Raw genomic sequence first — 15,072 nt, 5'->3', positions numbered from 1 at the left:
GTGAGCATTGCTGCGCTGTCAGGTTGGGCGATAGACTATGTTGAGATGTTGCAACCTGAATGATGTGTCCATCTAGAAGGCTGGGAGTTATGCTCCCTGGGATGAAGCCTGCGCAAAGAATAATATATTCTCTGAATTGACCTGGGGGATATGCCTCCTGAGGTGGTCAGTTCGGATCTAGTATAACCTTGGAGATCTGCTCCCATAGATGGTTACTGCTAATCTGTAATAATGAGATTCAGCAAAGTGGGAGAAACGTTCTGTCTGCGATCACTGCACAGCTTGGAGAGCTTGAGATATGTGCTCACAGGAGTGGTCACAACATGAGTGGAAGAGGAAGAAGTGTGCTTTTTGTAGATAAGTACATGTTATGCAGAGTTAGGGATTTATTTTACATTATGCAGTTTGGAAACAAGGCACCTGCACATCAAATGAGTGCGAGTTCTCTGAAAGATATACCCCACTGGGCAATAAGAACTCTTAATTTACTCAAGGAATGAGAGAGTGCGTCTCTACCAACGTCCACATGCCACCATTTGAGCTGACAAATGCATAGGTGTGCGATCACTTCTAATTTGGTGTGTACTAAATTCCATTTTTCTGTGTATTCCCTTGAGAGCCGCTATATGTCATGTCACTGTGTTATTGTACCTGGTGCCTGTATGCGGTTCCTCGCAGGTTCGTAGTGTTGCATGTGGATGTAGCTGTGTGTTTCTACATGAACTGAGTAAGAAGTGTTTTTCACGTGAGTGTTTTACATGTGATGGAGGGTAAAGATGTGCACGTGTTTTATACGTATAAGAAAATGGGGCTAATATATGTGTCTGAGGGTTTATACTTTGAAGGGTTGTTTGATTGTACCGAGTGTGCAAATGTCTATGTCTGTGGTTGAGTTGTGGTAATTCTATCATGCTTTTCTTTTAGTTTTAATGTGAACTACTTTTATTTTTTTCCTCCTTATTTCGAATGGTACTCTGCTCCATTAAATCTTTTTTCATCTGTTGGAGATTTGGCCCCCAATTCCTTCCAAGTGTTTCCCAGTGGCACCTCCCACTGTCCCCAGTGTCATGATTAGGCTTTCTGCTTTTTAGGTCGAGCTTGAGCCAGGCGGAAGCGCTGCTCTGGCGATCTGTTATAGGTAGAGTACAGTACAGAAGCCAGCCCATATTTTTTATTGGCCTGTGTCTTTCTCCTTCGTAAATGCAGGCGTTTGATTCCTTTACAGGCTTGTTAGTTCCTCCTTAGTATGGCCATGTCGTCCTTTGTATCCTCCTGTGGCTACTGGCCCCTTTACTTGGTTGTTTCATGGTACCTGTACTTTTTTTTTAGGTCTCGCCTGACCCAGCGCATGTGCTGGTCTGGCGAGACATTTTGTGAGGGCTCCAAAAAGTGCTACCAGGACAGCCTAGAGCTACAGTGCATGTGCGCGGGCGCCGCGCTTTACCGCGATTACTTTCACTTTCGCGGCCGCTTTGATGTTCTCTGTGAGGCTTCAATAGATTGCAGCAGTTAAAACAAGCATTGGCATAGCCAATAGGTCTCGCTTTTGGGACCTTATAAGTGTTTAGTTATGCAACTGCTGTTGCATGGCTACACACTTATAAGCTCCCAAAGGCGAGACCTATTGGCTATGCCAATGCTTGTCTTTATTGAGCTTCTCCTACATTTGACATTCACATTCTCATGGAGGACTAATGAGAGTAGATCTTGTTTGTTGTTAATTTTTAATTGATTTAGTGGGAATTTTAATTTTCACCTCTCCGCTATCCAACACTTTCCCCAATTTTGCACTCACTGGAGTGGGAATAGTAAGTTTTACCCCTCCACTATCCAACACTCTCCCTACTTTTGCACTCACTGGAGTGGGAATAGTAATTTTTACCCCTCCGTTATCCAACACTTTCCCTACTTTTCCATTTATTGGAGTTTGAAGAATAATGTTTACTTCTCAGCTATCCAACACTTTCCCTACTGTTGCACTCACTGGAGTGGGAAATTTAAGTTGAAAAGGTTTTAAAATAGTTTAATGTTTTAATTTACAATATCATTTTTTTTAATTTAGTTGATTTTATGTTATTGTTCCCATGTTTTTGTAACTGTTTATTTAATTTGAAAATTATACAATAAATTAAAAGTAATAGTTTATACATTCTTTTAAAGTATATATATAATTATGTACGTGTTTACATTTTTTAATTAAGTTTATTTGTTATATCTATTCAAATGTATATTAAATCTACTTTATTTTGTTTTTAATTTATTTTATTATTTAATATATTTAATATTAATTATTTTATTTTTTATATATAAAAATCGCTATTTTGTACAACCATATTTTTTACATTGATATTTTTTTCTTGATATCTTTGTACTTACATGTTTAAGTATAGGGAGTCGATATTTTTGCATGCTATATTTTTTAATCTATATTTTTAACATCTATATTTTTAACTTCAATATTTTGTCATTAAACCCTCAGGTTCCTAGTGTCAAAGGATGTTTCCCTGATTCTAGATACACTATTGCTGCCACCATAAGACTCTAGCCCAAAATTCTTCTTAGCCCTCTTAGCTTCCAGGATCTCTTTATCAAGGGCCAACTGCTCTTGCCTGAGATTGAGTCTCTCTCAAGTTTGATCAGGAAGTATTCCCTCTCTAAAGTGTCATCTTCTGGAGCATCCCCACCCACTTTGTCCTGATCCTCTGACCTGTCAGGGTTCCAGAGATCATCTGCGATAAGCAGGTCCAAGAGATGCTTAGTGGTTGGGTTGCTACCAATGTTCCCTCTATTTTCTTTTCCTCTGTATGCGGTAGAGTAAGGGCACTGTTTGCAGCCAAGGCTATGTGCGCCAAGAACCCGACCACGTGTGTAGACCAGGGCTTTAGGTGGGATGAAAAAACGAGGGGGTCTTTCAAAGGGGCGCGAACGATGCAATTAAGGGCATGACTTAAAAGCAATTAAGCTAAAAAGCTGTGCCTAGCATAGTGTGCCACTAGACTGATATTTTGCTTCTTCTTTCATTGTATCCCGATATATAATACAAGTAACATCACACCTACAAGAAGCCAGGACTATTGGCTTTGTCAATGGTTGTTTGTCACATAAAGTTGTATATAATATTGAAAATGCTTCCACTCTTTTGGTAGAGGTTGTGGCTTAATGCTCGAGTTGCCGACTTAGGAGATGGGTTTTAAGTCTTGGGTCAGATAAACATACTGTGATTCTCGGCCAATCAATTAATCTCCCCATGCATACAAAAAATAAATACATAAATCATGTAAATCACTCCAATAATTTTGGGTTGAGTTTGCACTATACAAAACTTGCTGTATTTCTTTTCTCAATGTGGGGCTGACGGTTTGCCTTTTGATAGAATGTATGTTAAATGCAGCCCATGGCGGATGCTGTGATTAGGGTAGCAACTAGATCTGAACTTCGGGGGGTGCTAACCTCCCAGCCAGGGCTGGCCCGAGCACTGGTTGCAACCGTGTTTTTTGGCACCCCCTTCCCCATTTCCTCTTCTCCATGAATTCCCTCACTACCACTAACTAACAATGCACCTCATCTCTCTAAAGCACCTTTCTGACAAACATTTTATTTTTAATAGAGCTGCTCATAGTTTATTTACATTCAATTCTGTGATCTGCATGGTACAAGTTCTTTGTAGCAGGCACATTAACCCTTTGCGCTGTGTGTGTGGCAGGAGTGCCCATGTGAGAGCACAGTGAGCGATGCAACCGTGTGAGAGTAGGGTAAGAGGAGTGACTGCAGGGCGAGTGAGGTGACAATATGAGTTTGGGTGCTGATGTATGTGCAGAGTGGGATGAATGAATGCATGGTTAGTGATGGGCTTGTTTGAGTGATACTGCAGATTGAGAAGTGAGGGGGACAGGTTAGTGCAGTATCACATGAGTACAGGGTAAGTAGTGTGCTTGTGGGACTGCAGGGTGAGGTACAGGGTGAAAAGTGCAAGTGCATTGTGAGTGCAGAGCGATCACTGTAAGTGCATGGTGAGCAGTGTGAATGGTGTGAGTGCATGGTAATCAGTGTGAGTGCATTGTGATCGCTGTGAGTGCAGGGTGAGTGTGAAAGTGAAGCGCGAAAATGAGGAATGTGTTATCTGAATGTAGGGTGCATTCCCCGACTTGAAGTAAATCAGCATGTTATTGACTGCTGTGTAGGGTTTTAGGTATAGGTTAAACTAATGCTATTATGACATTATTCAGGGATCGAGGGTGGAGGAAATAAATAATGTGCTGATCCTGCAGCAAACTCCCAGTCTTATGTTCAGGGTAGCCAGCTCATTATTTTGAGGTCCCGGACGGTACAAAAATAAACAGTCACCTAAAGTATTTTCAGCACTTATCTGTGCATACTTCAAACTGAAAATATAAATACAAAGCACTTTTAACTGTGAATGATCCATGACTGATAATTAATGGGAACAAAGACAGAAAAGTCACATTACAAATTAATACATATTTTTTTATTTAAAACCTCATTTAGTCAAGACAAGATCTTTGCAGGCTCTTTAAACAACACATGGCTGGCATTTTTCTTTTAGCAACCCTACTTTATATTCCTTTTCATGAAATGCATTCTCACACTATGGCAGTAAATGAAAAATACAAACATAAGGGATAGTCAGAGTGGGGGCCCAGGGAGTACTGGAGCTGGAAAAAAACTAAGCCGTGGTAACCAGTTTACAAAGGTATGTGGTCTTTAAAGACCTGTGAAAAACTCGGGCGTGCCAGAGATAAGATTCCAGACACTGCCGAGTTGTGTCCACAGCAGCACGAGCAGCCCGGGCTGAGACACAAGACGAGGGAGTGGGGCTGAAGAAACCCTTTGAGCCCTATGTGCGTTGTGCGCCTGGAGTGGTGTATTTACCCAGAATTGTCACTGTACTCATCCTTCATTGTTTTTATACCTTCAGAGAACTCCTCAAGTGTGACGCTGCTATACCTCATATTCCCCAAGAATGGGGGCCCGGGTAGACCAGGCTGGGAGTAGCAGTGTCCTCTCGCTCTCTCTCTCTATCTCTCTCTCTCTCACTCTCTCTCTCACACTCTCTCTCTCTCTCTCCCTCTCTTCCACTCCCCCTTCCCTATTTGGACTCCTGTCGGAACTCCTGTGCCAAACTAGTGGTGCTGAGAGGTGTTCTAGGAGGACAGGAGTGCATTATTTGCTCCTGCAGATGACCTGAGTTTCACATGAGGGGCCACGTCACATCCTTACAGTATATATATGTTGACATAAGGCCTCTGCGGTTGGAAGGAAGTTTGTTTTTTAAATCTGTACGCACCCAACAAAGATGATAGAACATCTTTTTGGACTACGCTGGATGTGTTAATGCCATTTACAGGAGTTCCATTATTTTGGGGGGTGAATTTTAATTGTATAGTTGACGTGGACCTAGACAGGTGAGGTCACCCTCTATGCCTTGCAATAAGGTTGGCATCATAGAAGCATTAGTTGAAGTGCTAGCCCAAGTGGACTATGTGGACATTTGGGGGATTCACACTCAGTGAACTAGGACATACTTTACACAAGGAGGGTGTTAGGCCAGGAAGACTATTGTCCTGGCTCCTAAAGCGAGACACTGGTCCCTATGATCTAGACCTTCAAGGGAAGAGGTAGCAACATGTCGGGCCCAAGTTGCAATTAAGACCAAATTGCAGCAGTATTTAGTGGAATTATAAAACCGACAAATTCGGCATAAAGGTACGAAATTTCTGGAATTCTTTAATATATTTGTGCTCTTGAAGCTCCGCAAAGACCAGATTGCAGACTTAGAAGGTCAGTTATAGAAGGGAGAGCTGCTGATGGCTGTACAGTACATGCCCAGAAATAAAACCCCAGGAATGGACAGCCTCCCACCGAAATTCTATCACCTGTATGCCAGGTTGCTCTCAGAACAAATCCTATAGGTCTACCAGGATACGCAAACCTTGTGCAAATTACCACATTGAATGTGTTTTACAATTTATTAGTCTGCCTTTTCACATTCTAGAAAAAGAATCCCAGGATTTTGTCTCCGGTATGTTTCACCTAGCTTATTCGTGGTCCATGATCCCAGCTGACGTTGTGAGAACAATATATCCAAACTGACTGGATGGCAACAGATTGTTCTGCCGCTTTTACAGATCCTTCAGTTGCACATCAAACCGTGGACTAATTACACCACACTTGTTTAGTCTGCCAGGGAGGTTCACAATAATTTTCCCAGCTCGGTGATCATCAATGATATCAAATTTACCAATGCAACCATGTTTCATCATCACAGTTAAGAAACACATGATCACTTTGGAGCATGGCCTGATCGAAACCTGCTGTTTTCCATGTTTCTCTGCATTGTTGATGCTTTTCAGAGCATCTGCAAGAACAATCATGCACACCATGGTGCCGGTCCTGCAATATGGTGCATGCTGATGATCTTCTGCTGTTTGGCAATACTCGAATAGACCTCCAAAGCTGCTTAATTCCCTTGGTACTTTTGCAGAAAAGCAGAAAAGAATGGCCTTGAAGTAAACTACAAAATAAGGTAGTGTGATGGCTTGCAACCGGGGCCCTAACAAAAGTCGAAAATGGCATCCTAATGGAAACAAAATTGATGAAATTGCCACCTATGTATATTTGGGGGCCAAAATAGATGCAAATGATATCTTCGCATTTCAGAAGAAGGTGATTCAGACAAAAGCCCAGGCCATCAATTACGGATTTTCAACACTGGCTACATTCAGAAAAGAACATAAAAGAACATAAAGTAATAAAGTAATTTTGTACACTAAGTATTGTACACTCCTATTGATTTAGTCATATGGTATTGGTAGTGTTTTTTCCTCTTGCTTTAAATAGAATTTGTCCTGAAGAAAGTGATGAATATTGTCTTTTTCACTGAAACGCCACGTCAACACTTTCAATCAATCAATCGGTACATTTATAGAGCGCACTACATACCTGTGAGAGTCTCAAGGCCCTGGGGGGGAGGCGGGGGTGCTGCTACTGCTCGAACAGCCCGGTCTTGAGGAGTCTCCTGAAGGTCAGCAGGTCCTGGGTTTGTCGTCGGTGGATGGGGAGGGTGTTCCAGGTGGTTGCGGCGAGGTGGGAGAACGATATGCCGCCGGCGGTCGCTTGACGGATACGGGAGACGGTGGCGAGGGCGAGGTCAGCAGAGCGCAGCTAGAGGTTTGGGTTGTAGAAGGTGAGCCGTTCGTTGAGGTACACTTGTTCGGTGTTGTGGAGAGCTTTGTGAGTGTGGGTGAGGAGCTTGAAGGTGATCCTCTTGTTGACGGGGAGCCAGTGCAGGTCTTTCAGGTGGGCTGTGATGTGGCTGTGGTGAGGGATGTCGAGGATGAGCCGTGCAGAGGCGTTGACTTTGCCTAAACCAGTCAAGTTCATCCTGACTTGGTGGTTGTTGTATAAATATTTTTATGAAACACTCATGATATTGTTGTTGTCTGTGTAAAAGATAATCTGAAGTTATAAAATTGTAGATTTGATGTGCTTAACATTATAACATTGTTTCAGTGTGTGCATATTTTGAATTTTGATTATACGATTGTAATATAACTATTTTGACACTGTAAACTAAGAAAATTGATTTTTTAATGATTTTTAACATACTTTATTTTATTGATTAGGCATACAAATAATAAATTATATAAAGACACTGTCTTTCCTAAATCCAACATGCTTTTTTGGGTTTCTTGACGATATTTGAAAAGTAGTGCTTTTTGTCCACCCATTGATGCACTTTAATTTGTAGTCTTCCAGGGTTTTATTCACTACAGACAGAGAGGATCTATTTATATACCCACTTCTGACTAGGTTACATCCATAAGAATCTATCCCTTACTTTACATCACGGGGGCATCCTGTACATCTTTGTAGATCTTTTCCCAAGAACAAATAATTGGTTTTTAATGAAAAGGGAATTTCTTCTGTTTTTGGTACACATACCCTGTCCCTTTTTGTTTAGTTAACGGGTCTTTAAAAAATATTAGCACAATAACGGTGTCTAACAGTGATGAAGAAAAATGGGAAAACTTTTTGAATATAAAGAAAAAAGTTATATGAATAGAACTCCACAGTGATTTTTTTGTCGAGTACTGTAAAAAGGCCATCATACCGAAAGGATAACAGCTGACTAATATACCTGGCCTGTTCATTAAACATGAAAAATGTATTGAGAATTGGACATTCATCGCAAAGAGATGGAGCTGCGATTGGATGCTCCTTATAATTTAAACAGCACATGAAGTATTAATTGTTGAAAAATGTGAAATTGATGCCTTAGGGGTCTATTAGGATCCGCCCACAATCGCACCTTAAGATGGGACCGTCCACTATGTGTGCGGCGGTCCCACATGTACAATTATGATGCGCCCGCCACACTGGCGGGCGCATCCTGCATTTTTTGCATTGTGGTGGGCGGTGCTGTCAGCAGCACCCGCTGCAATGCAAAAAAGGCATCTGTGCATTTGCATGCACAACGTGGCAGGCACCGCGCGGTGCCTGCCACGTCGTGCATGCAAATGCAGGGGGGTACCATAGGTACCCCCTATGTGCCCTTCCACCCCCCAACATCCTGGGGGCTCACGACGGCCCCCCAAATGCAAAGGCTAAAGTCCGCCCGCCATCCTAATGGGCCCCAAAATATTTACAGAATTAGATCCCATGTTAAATAATATCGGCAATATGGAATTTTTAAAATATAAAACAAATCCCCCATTCATTCGGTCTTTAACCATCTATTCACCAACACAATACCGTACATCAAGTTTACAGAACTTAGACTTAGAACTTTATCAACGTTGAAAGATGGTGGATTAGGTTAACACGTATTCGATATCGTTCTACAAGATTTAATTAGTACGTCACAACATGGCGCCATAAATAGATACAGCAGAAGTATACAAAGTTTAGCCATCTCCTCCCACGAGATAGAGTCTCTACGGACTACCGCTAAGATGTTTTTAATAGGTAGCATGTTTTTTGCGCCTCGAGATCCATGCTCAATAACAACCCAGCGTCAGCATATTTCAGTCCTATTATGGCTTGTGCTTCCCCTTAGGGATCATTACATTGTGTAGACCTCGAAACTACCTAAAGGCTTAATGACAAACCAGCGGTAGCTTCATTCAGCCCTATTACGGCACAGGTTCCCCCCAGAGATTATTACATTGTGTGAACCTTTAAACTACCCAAAGGTTTATCTACCTTTTGCTGCGGGGCGATTTATTTTTTTTACAAGTAAATTAATTTTATATTTGACCTTTTCCAAAAAATGCAATTTTCCCTCGTCGGATCTGGAGGGGGGCGTTGAAGCCCGCAGCGGTGGAACGAGCCCGAAGGAAATTGAATAGGGCTATGTGGTTTTTTGTGAGAACAGTGGGATCAAAGTGCTGGCGCACACTGGATTGTGGCTCGAGGAACCCCTGCTTTTTAGAGACGATGGAGTGAACCTTTCGCACATGGGCAATGCGTACTACATGATGGAATTGAGGGATGTCATCAGTGGTTTATGGAATGAGTCTATCTGGTGTCGGAGAGCGTGAGGGCGAAAGGTGCACTGAAAGGGGGTGGGGCAGGTACCCGCCCTCCGGGGGTTCCCTGGTTGGCGGATTTGGGAGGGGGGAGGAGTCCATGACGGGCATACTCACCCTTCCGGGGAGGGGGATACTGGTGAAAGTTGGGGGTGCGTCATACCAGTTTACGACGAATGGAGATGATGGAGGAGGTTGGAAGAGAAGTGAGGAAGCGAATGGGATAAGTGAGGAGGTTGCTGTGTGAAGTGGGATGGAGTAGTTGGAGTATGGGAGAGAATGGAAGAATGAGAAGTTATGTTGTTGGGGATTGTTGGGGGGTTTGTGTGATGTTTGGTTATGGTTGTCCAACCCTGTCCTAATAAATGGCCTTTTACGCTAAGTTACCTTGCGTGGAGTGATTATTGCGCGATAAGACTTGATTTGCCTTAAAATTGCAGTCGGCTGAGGCGGCCGTTCACAGTTCGTAATGCCTTGATCTTGTGAGACCCCCCGTGAATCCCCGGTACTAAAAAATAAAGGACGCTGTTGGAAATTCTGAAAAGCTTGCTGAAACTGTTGAATGAGGAGGCTAGCAGCTGCACTCCGACTTGCAGGATCACGACCGGACAACACAAACTTCTACTAACCTGCAAGAAGCTCTACAGCACATTGAGCGGCTCTGATTGTTGCCCCTCGCAGACACATTTCTCAGCCAGGATGAAGCCGAAGGGGCAGCAACCATCTCGAGGGAAAACGGGGGCGTCTTCGGCCAGAGGCAGTCCGACGCTAGGTGGGATTTTCACATCCTCCTGCTCCGGGACGGAGATAGGTGCTGCAGCAGAGACAGCGGTTCGACAGCCCGGGCGCCGAGGGCAGACCGGAACCGGGAAGGACGTCGCTCCAGAGAGAAAGGGGAAGCATCGGTCATTACCCCAGCAATACCTGCCCGATCTGATGATTGTGGAACTGTTCGGAGGCTCCAGAGTGCCATCAGAACCAGGATTGGGAGCTGGAATGAGGATTGAGGAGCATGGCGAAGCAGAGAATCTGGGTGAAGGGGGCCTAGAGAGTGTATCAATGGCCAGCCTGCAGATAAATGATCTGGCAATAGCTAAGCAGGCAATACCTAATCAAGCAATGCCCAGTTCAGTAGCGGCTGGCTGCCTACAGATACAGGACAACAGTGAAGGGGGGACAGGGACATGCAACACAGGTGATCTGGACGGGGGGGAAGGTAGGGAACAAGGACGGTCAAAATGATGGTACCTATATACACTCTAGCAGATCAAAGATGTCATTAAAGATATCAGTGGCGTAGCTAGAGCTTCTGGCGCCTGGGGCTATCCCTCAGATTGCCGCCCATGGCCGGGGGCTGGGGAAAAAGGACAGCGAGCAGTGGAGGTGGATTGACAGGGTTTAAGTTACAATGCCACTCTCTACTCCACTGCAGGTGAAAGCAAAGGTCGGAGCGGAGGTGCTGCGTGGGTCCACCCACTATTTTCACAGGGTGAACGCCGTCCACCCTGCCAAGAAGTTGGGCCACACAGAAATATGCTGAACTTGTCCCGGTGTCATTTTCAGACTCCTGGACACGTTCAGCAGCACCTCCACATTGTCTGCTTTTCATTCCCATCAGCAACGTGCTGGCAGCAAGGGGGGCTTTTTTATCTTCACCTCCAGATGGGCCAAAGATAAAGGCCAAGTTAAGGGGCCATTAGGCCTCCTTTTGATGGAGTGGCCTGGAACATCACACTTAAATGTAAAAGTAATGGAGGGAAACAAAAGCACACAACTTATCTCTTCACAGGTACTTAAGAGAGGCATGCTTTGTTAGGTCCCTTTATGTAAGTGCATGAACTGTAAGAATGTCATGTGTGTTGGTCTGTCCCAGTATTTACACACAATTTAAATAGCACTATTTTCATGCAAGTGTGTAAATCAGTGTACAAGATGTGTTGCATGAGTCAGTGAGGGTTAAAAGGTGTAGCAGTCACATATCCTACACAGCTCACTGTGCTATATTGAAAGGCTTACTATTTATGAAAGGCAAGTAACAAAAGGATCTGTGTTCAAAGCAATAACCCACTTACCTAGCTACATTAAAAAGAATAACATTCTATCATCTGCATATTACATGATGTGCTTTACAAGCATATTAACCTTCTATATTACTTCGAGTCAGTTCTGGGACTACACAAAACAGAAATCTCTCCAAGAAATACTTTAACCGCCCGGGTTATCTCACCAATTATTATTCCATGATATATACTGTCGGCCCGTACCAAATAGCTCATGCACTGGACCTATAAACAAATGTAAGGGCCAACCGTTTGGTCTCCTAATGGCCGCTACGCGATAAGTGGGAAGGGGACGTAGGCCGTGCATTTACAGCCAAGGAATGGGATATTATATTGGGGCACCCCAAGAAAGTCTCTCGGAATCCTACATTTATTCAATTGATGCTGCTACATAGAGCTTATTTAACCCCACACAGACTGAGCGCTATGTTTCTAGGGGCCTGCCCGCGCTGCCTCGCACCCTATGCGGGTTGGTACACATGATATGGGACTGCCCTAGACTGGGACATTACTGGGCGACGATATGCAAAATATTGATGAATATAGCTCCGATACGCCAGAATGACACTTTGAAATACTGCATACTAGGGCTAGGGCCCGGTAAAAAGAAGGGTAACCCTACCCCCCGTTTTGCTAACCTTGCGCTCCTTCTGGCCAAGAGAGCAATAACCACAAGATGGAAAGCTACTAGGGCTCCGTCCGTACAGGACTGGCACACGGAATTGTTGAGGTGGGGTAAGGCGGAGGGGGCTGAACTAAAACGAGAGGAATATAGAGGCCTACGAAAAAACACTGATTTTGTTGAGCTGGAATGCAATGATAGAGGAATACGCTGCAATAGACATTTTGTCCTACTGAGGCGGACTCTGAATATTGCATGGGGGTTTGCTGAACAGCTGTGGGACACATGGGCTCCTCACAATCCTTGTGGGCTATAATGTGTAAGTTAGCAGGACTGTATAGTTGCCTACGTTAGTCTTTGGAATTAAGACACACACAACTGCAGATATAGAAAATGTGCAAATACTACTGTTAGATATTTATGGCCAAGCATGCGGGGAGGGGAGGGGGGGGGATTGGGTAACAGTTTTTGTTAGAATATTATAACTATATTAGCTCCTGATAGATTTGACTAATTATTACATGTTTGGCTGGACTCCTGGTGTAGATGAAAATGCTGAAAACGTACTGTATTTGATGGCCGTTGAGATGCATATTCACGATATTAGACCACTGAGTGACGTCATACAGGGATCATCATGGATGTCTGACACTCTTAATATGTGTTATCCTAAATTGGTTGTAAACATGTGAACTATGCCATGTACTTCTATGTCCATTTACCGCTATACAATGTCTGGCTCACTTATGTGAAATCAATAAAAACAAATAAACATTTTTTTTTAAAAAATAAATAAAAAGGGAGCCAACCGTTTAATGTAGTCCATCATGGCTCTTGTATGGTAGAATCCTTACCCATTAATACAGCATATACCATCAGATTTCAAATCCTGTACACTCTCAAATGTTTATGAGCAGTAGACCCTCTATGTGTGCTCTTAGAAATGTAACTCCAGAGTTTCCAACGTCTGCTTGAAAGCAGTGCTTAATTTGAGCAGGTGGTTTCCGGTGCTGGCTTAACTGTCAACACCAGTGCTTGTGACAGCCTGCCACAATTGGGCGCTGTCTGGATAATTTAGAGATGACCACAACAACAGTTAATTATTAAATCAATATACATTAAAATGACTTTTACCTGCCGCCCAAGCCATTTTTATGGCTTTAGGGCCTGAATTAGTCCGAATTGTCACACTTGTAGGAGTGTGATGGTCACTATCATTGACAGCACTTTCATTGGCAGCACAGCAGGGGCAATGTGTGGAGCAAGCTGCAGTGGCCTCCTGATGAGAGCCCTGCCACTTATTTTGTTTGCGCCTTTTAAAAAATTACACACAACACAATTTTAAGGGTGCAGCCGTCTACCCGCGGAGCGTAGAGTTGTGGCAGTCGTCGCCTGGTTCGCGATCGTGGGCGCTGACTCTACACACATCGGAGCTGGGATCCTACCTTGTTCGTGTCGCCAGACCTGTGGGGACGCTTGTGCTGCGCTTTGAAGGGACGCTGTGGGGGCCTTGACTTCCGGGACTGCGAGGACCAGGGTGCTTTCTGCTGAATTCATCCAGCACACCTGTTTGCTCTTCCCGACCCCGCCTCCCTCAGCTACTCTACGCCTCGCGGCCCCCGCTTCGCTGGAGCCGCTCGTGGGCGCTGACTCTACACACATCGGAGCTGGGATCCTACCTTGTTCGTGTCGCCAGACCTGTGGGGACGCTTGTGCTGCGCTTTGAAGGGACGCTGTGGGGGCCTTGACTTCCGGGACTGCGAGGACCAGGGTGCTTTCTGCTGAATTCATCCAGCACACCTGTTTGCTCTTCCCGACCCCGCCTCCCTCAGCTACTCTACGCCTCGCGGCCCCCGCTTCGCGGGAGCCGCTCGTGGACGCTGACTCTACACACATTGGAGCTGGGATCCTACCTTGTTCGTGTCGCCAGACCTGTGGGGACGCTTGTGCTGCGCTTTGAAGGGATGCTGTGGGGGCCTTGACTTCCGGGACTGCGAGGACCAGGGTGCTTTCTGCTGAATTCATCCAGCACACCTGTTTGCTCTTCCCGACCCCGCCTCCCTCAGCTACTCTACGCCTCGCGGCCCCCACTTCGCGGGTGCCGCTCGTGGGCGCTGACTCTACACACATCGGAGCTGGGATCCTACCTTGTTCGTGTCGCCAGACCTGTGGGGACGCTTGTGCTGCGCTTTGAAGGTACGCTGTGGGGGCCTTGACTTCCGGGACTGCGAGGACCAGGGTGCTTTCTGCTGAATTCATCCAGCACACCTGTTTGCTCTTCCCGACCCCGCCTCCCTTCTGACTTTCCACCATTACAAGTCCCCCGTCCACACGTGCTAGCGGGACGCGCACGGGACGCAGCCCGGGGTGAAGACCGGGCAAAGAGCGGGCCGTTTAAGGCCGTTTGAGGCCGTTCGAGACCGAGAGCGACCGGTTCCGGTTCTCCGTTCCTGGTTTACACTGTCCCGTTTCATTTAACGCCTGTAATTGGACAATGAATACAAGAGAAACAAGAAGTAAGACCATGATGGCCACAGGGAAGCCACAAGGTACTCTAGACACTTATTTTGGTAAGGCTGGTTCACTCCTTATTGATGAAATTTCCACCTTAGAACGACGAATTTCTCAATAAATAGAGTGGGTAAGGAGATCGTCCCTGGGCCCTCTCGCCCATGTAACAACCCCCGTACAAAGAATTGAACATATATTACCAGATAGCGGGGAAAGGGACCATGACGATGTTGATATGAGTGATATAGCTGGATTGTCAAGTTCTATTGCTACCCATAGTGAGTGTGACATTTCGGCCCCAGTCAATCTCACCCTCTTACCCCTACCTTCC

The 15,072-nt window shown here is 44.9% G+C and overlaps 1 protein-coding gene and 1 pseudogene across 1 annotated transcript in view; one reads left to right on the top strand and one right to left on the bottom strand.

The window, feature by feature from the left end:
* Positions 1-15,072, top strand: part of LOC146830611 (ly6/PLAUR domain-containing protein 2-like) — a 480,941-nt gene that overhangs the window by 228,831 nt on the left and 237,038 nt on the right. The gene's annotated exons all lie outside the window — the stretch shown is intronic.
* LOC146830612 (small ribosomal subunit protein uS8 pseudogene) lies at positions 6,010-6,408 on the bottom strand (annotated as a pseudogene).

Source organism: Triturus cristatus, chromosome 5_1 (assembly GCF_964204655.1).
Source record: "Triturus cristatus chromosome 5_1, aTriCri1.1, whole genome shotgun sequence".
Classification (NCBI taxonomy): domain Eukaryota; kingdom Metazoa; phylum Chordata; class Amphibia; order Caudata; family Salamandridae; genus Triturus; species Triturus cristatus.
Note: the sequence above shows the minus strand (reverse complement) of the source record. Positions and strands in the feature narration are given on the sequence as shown.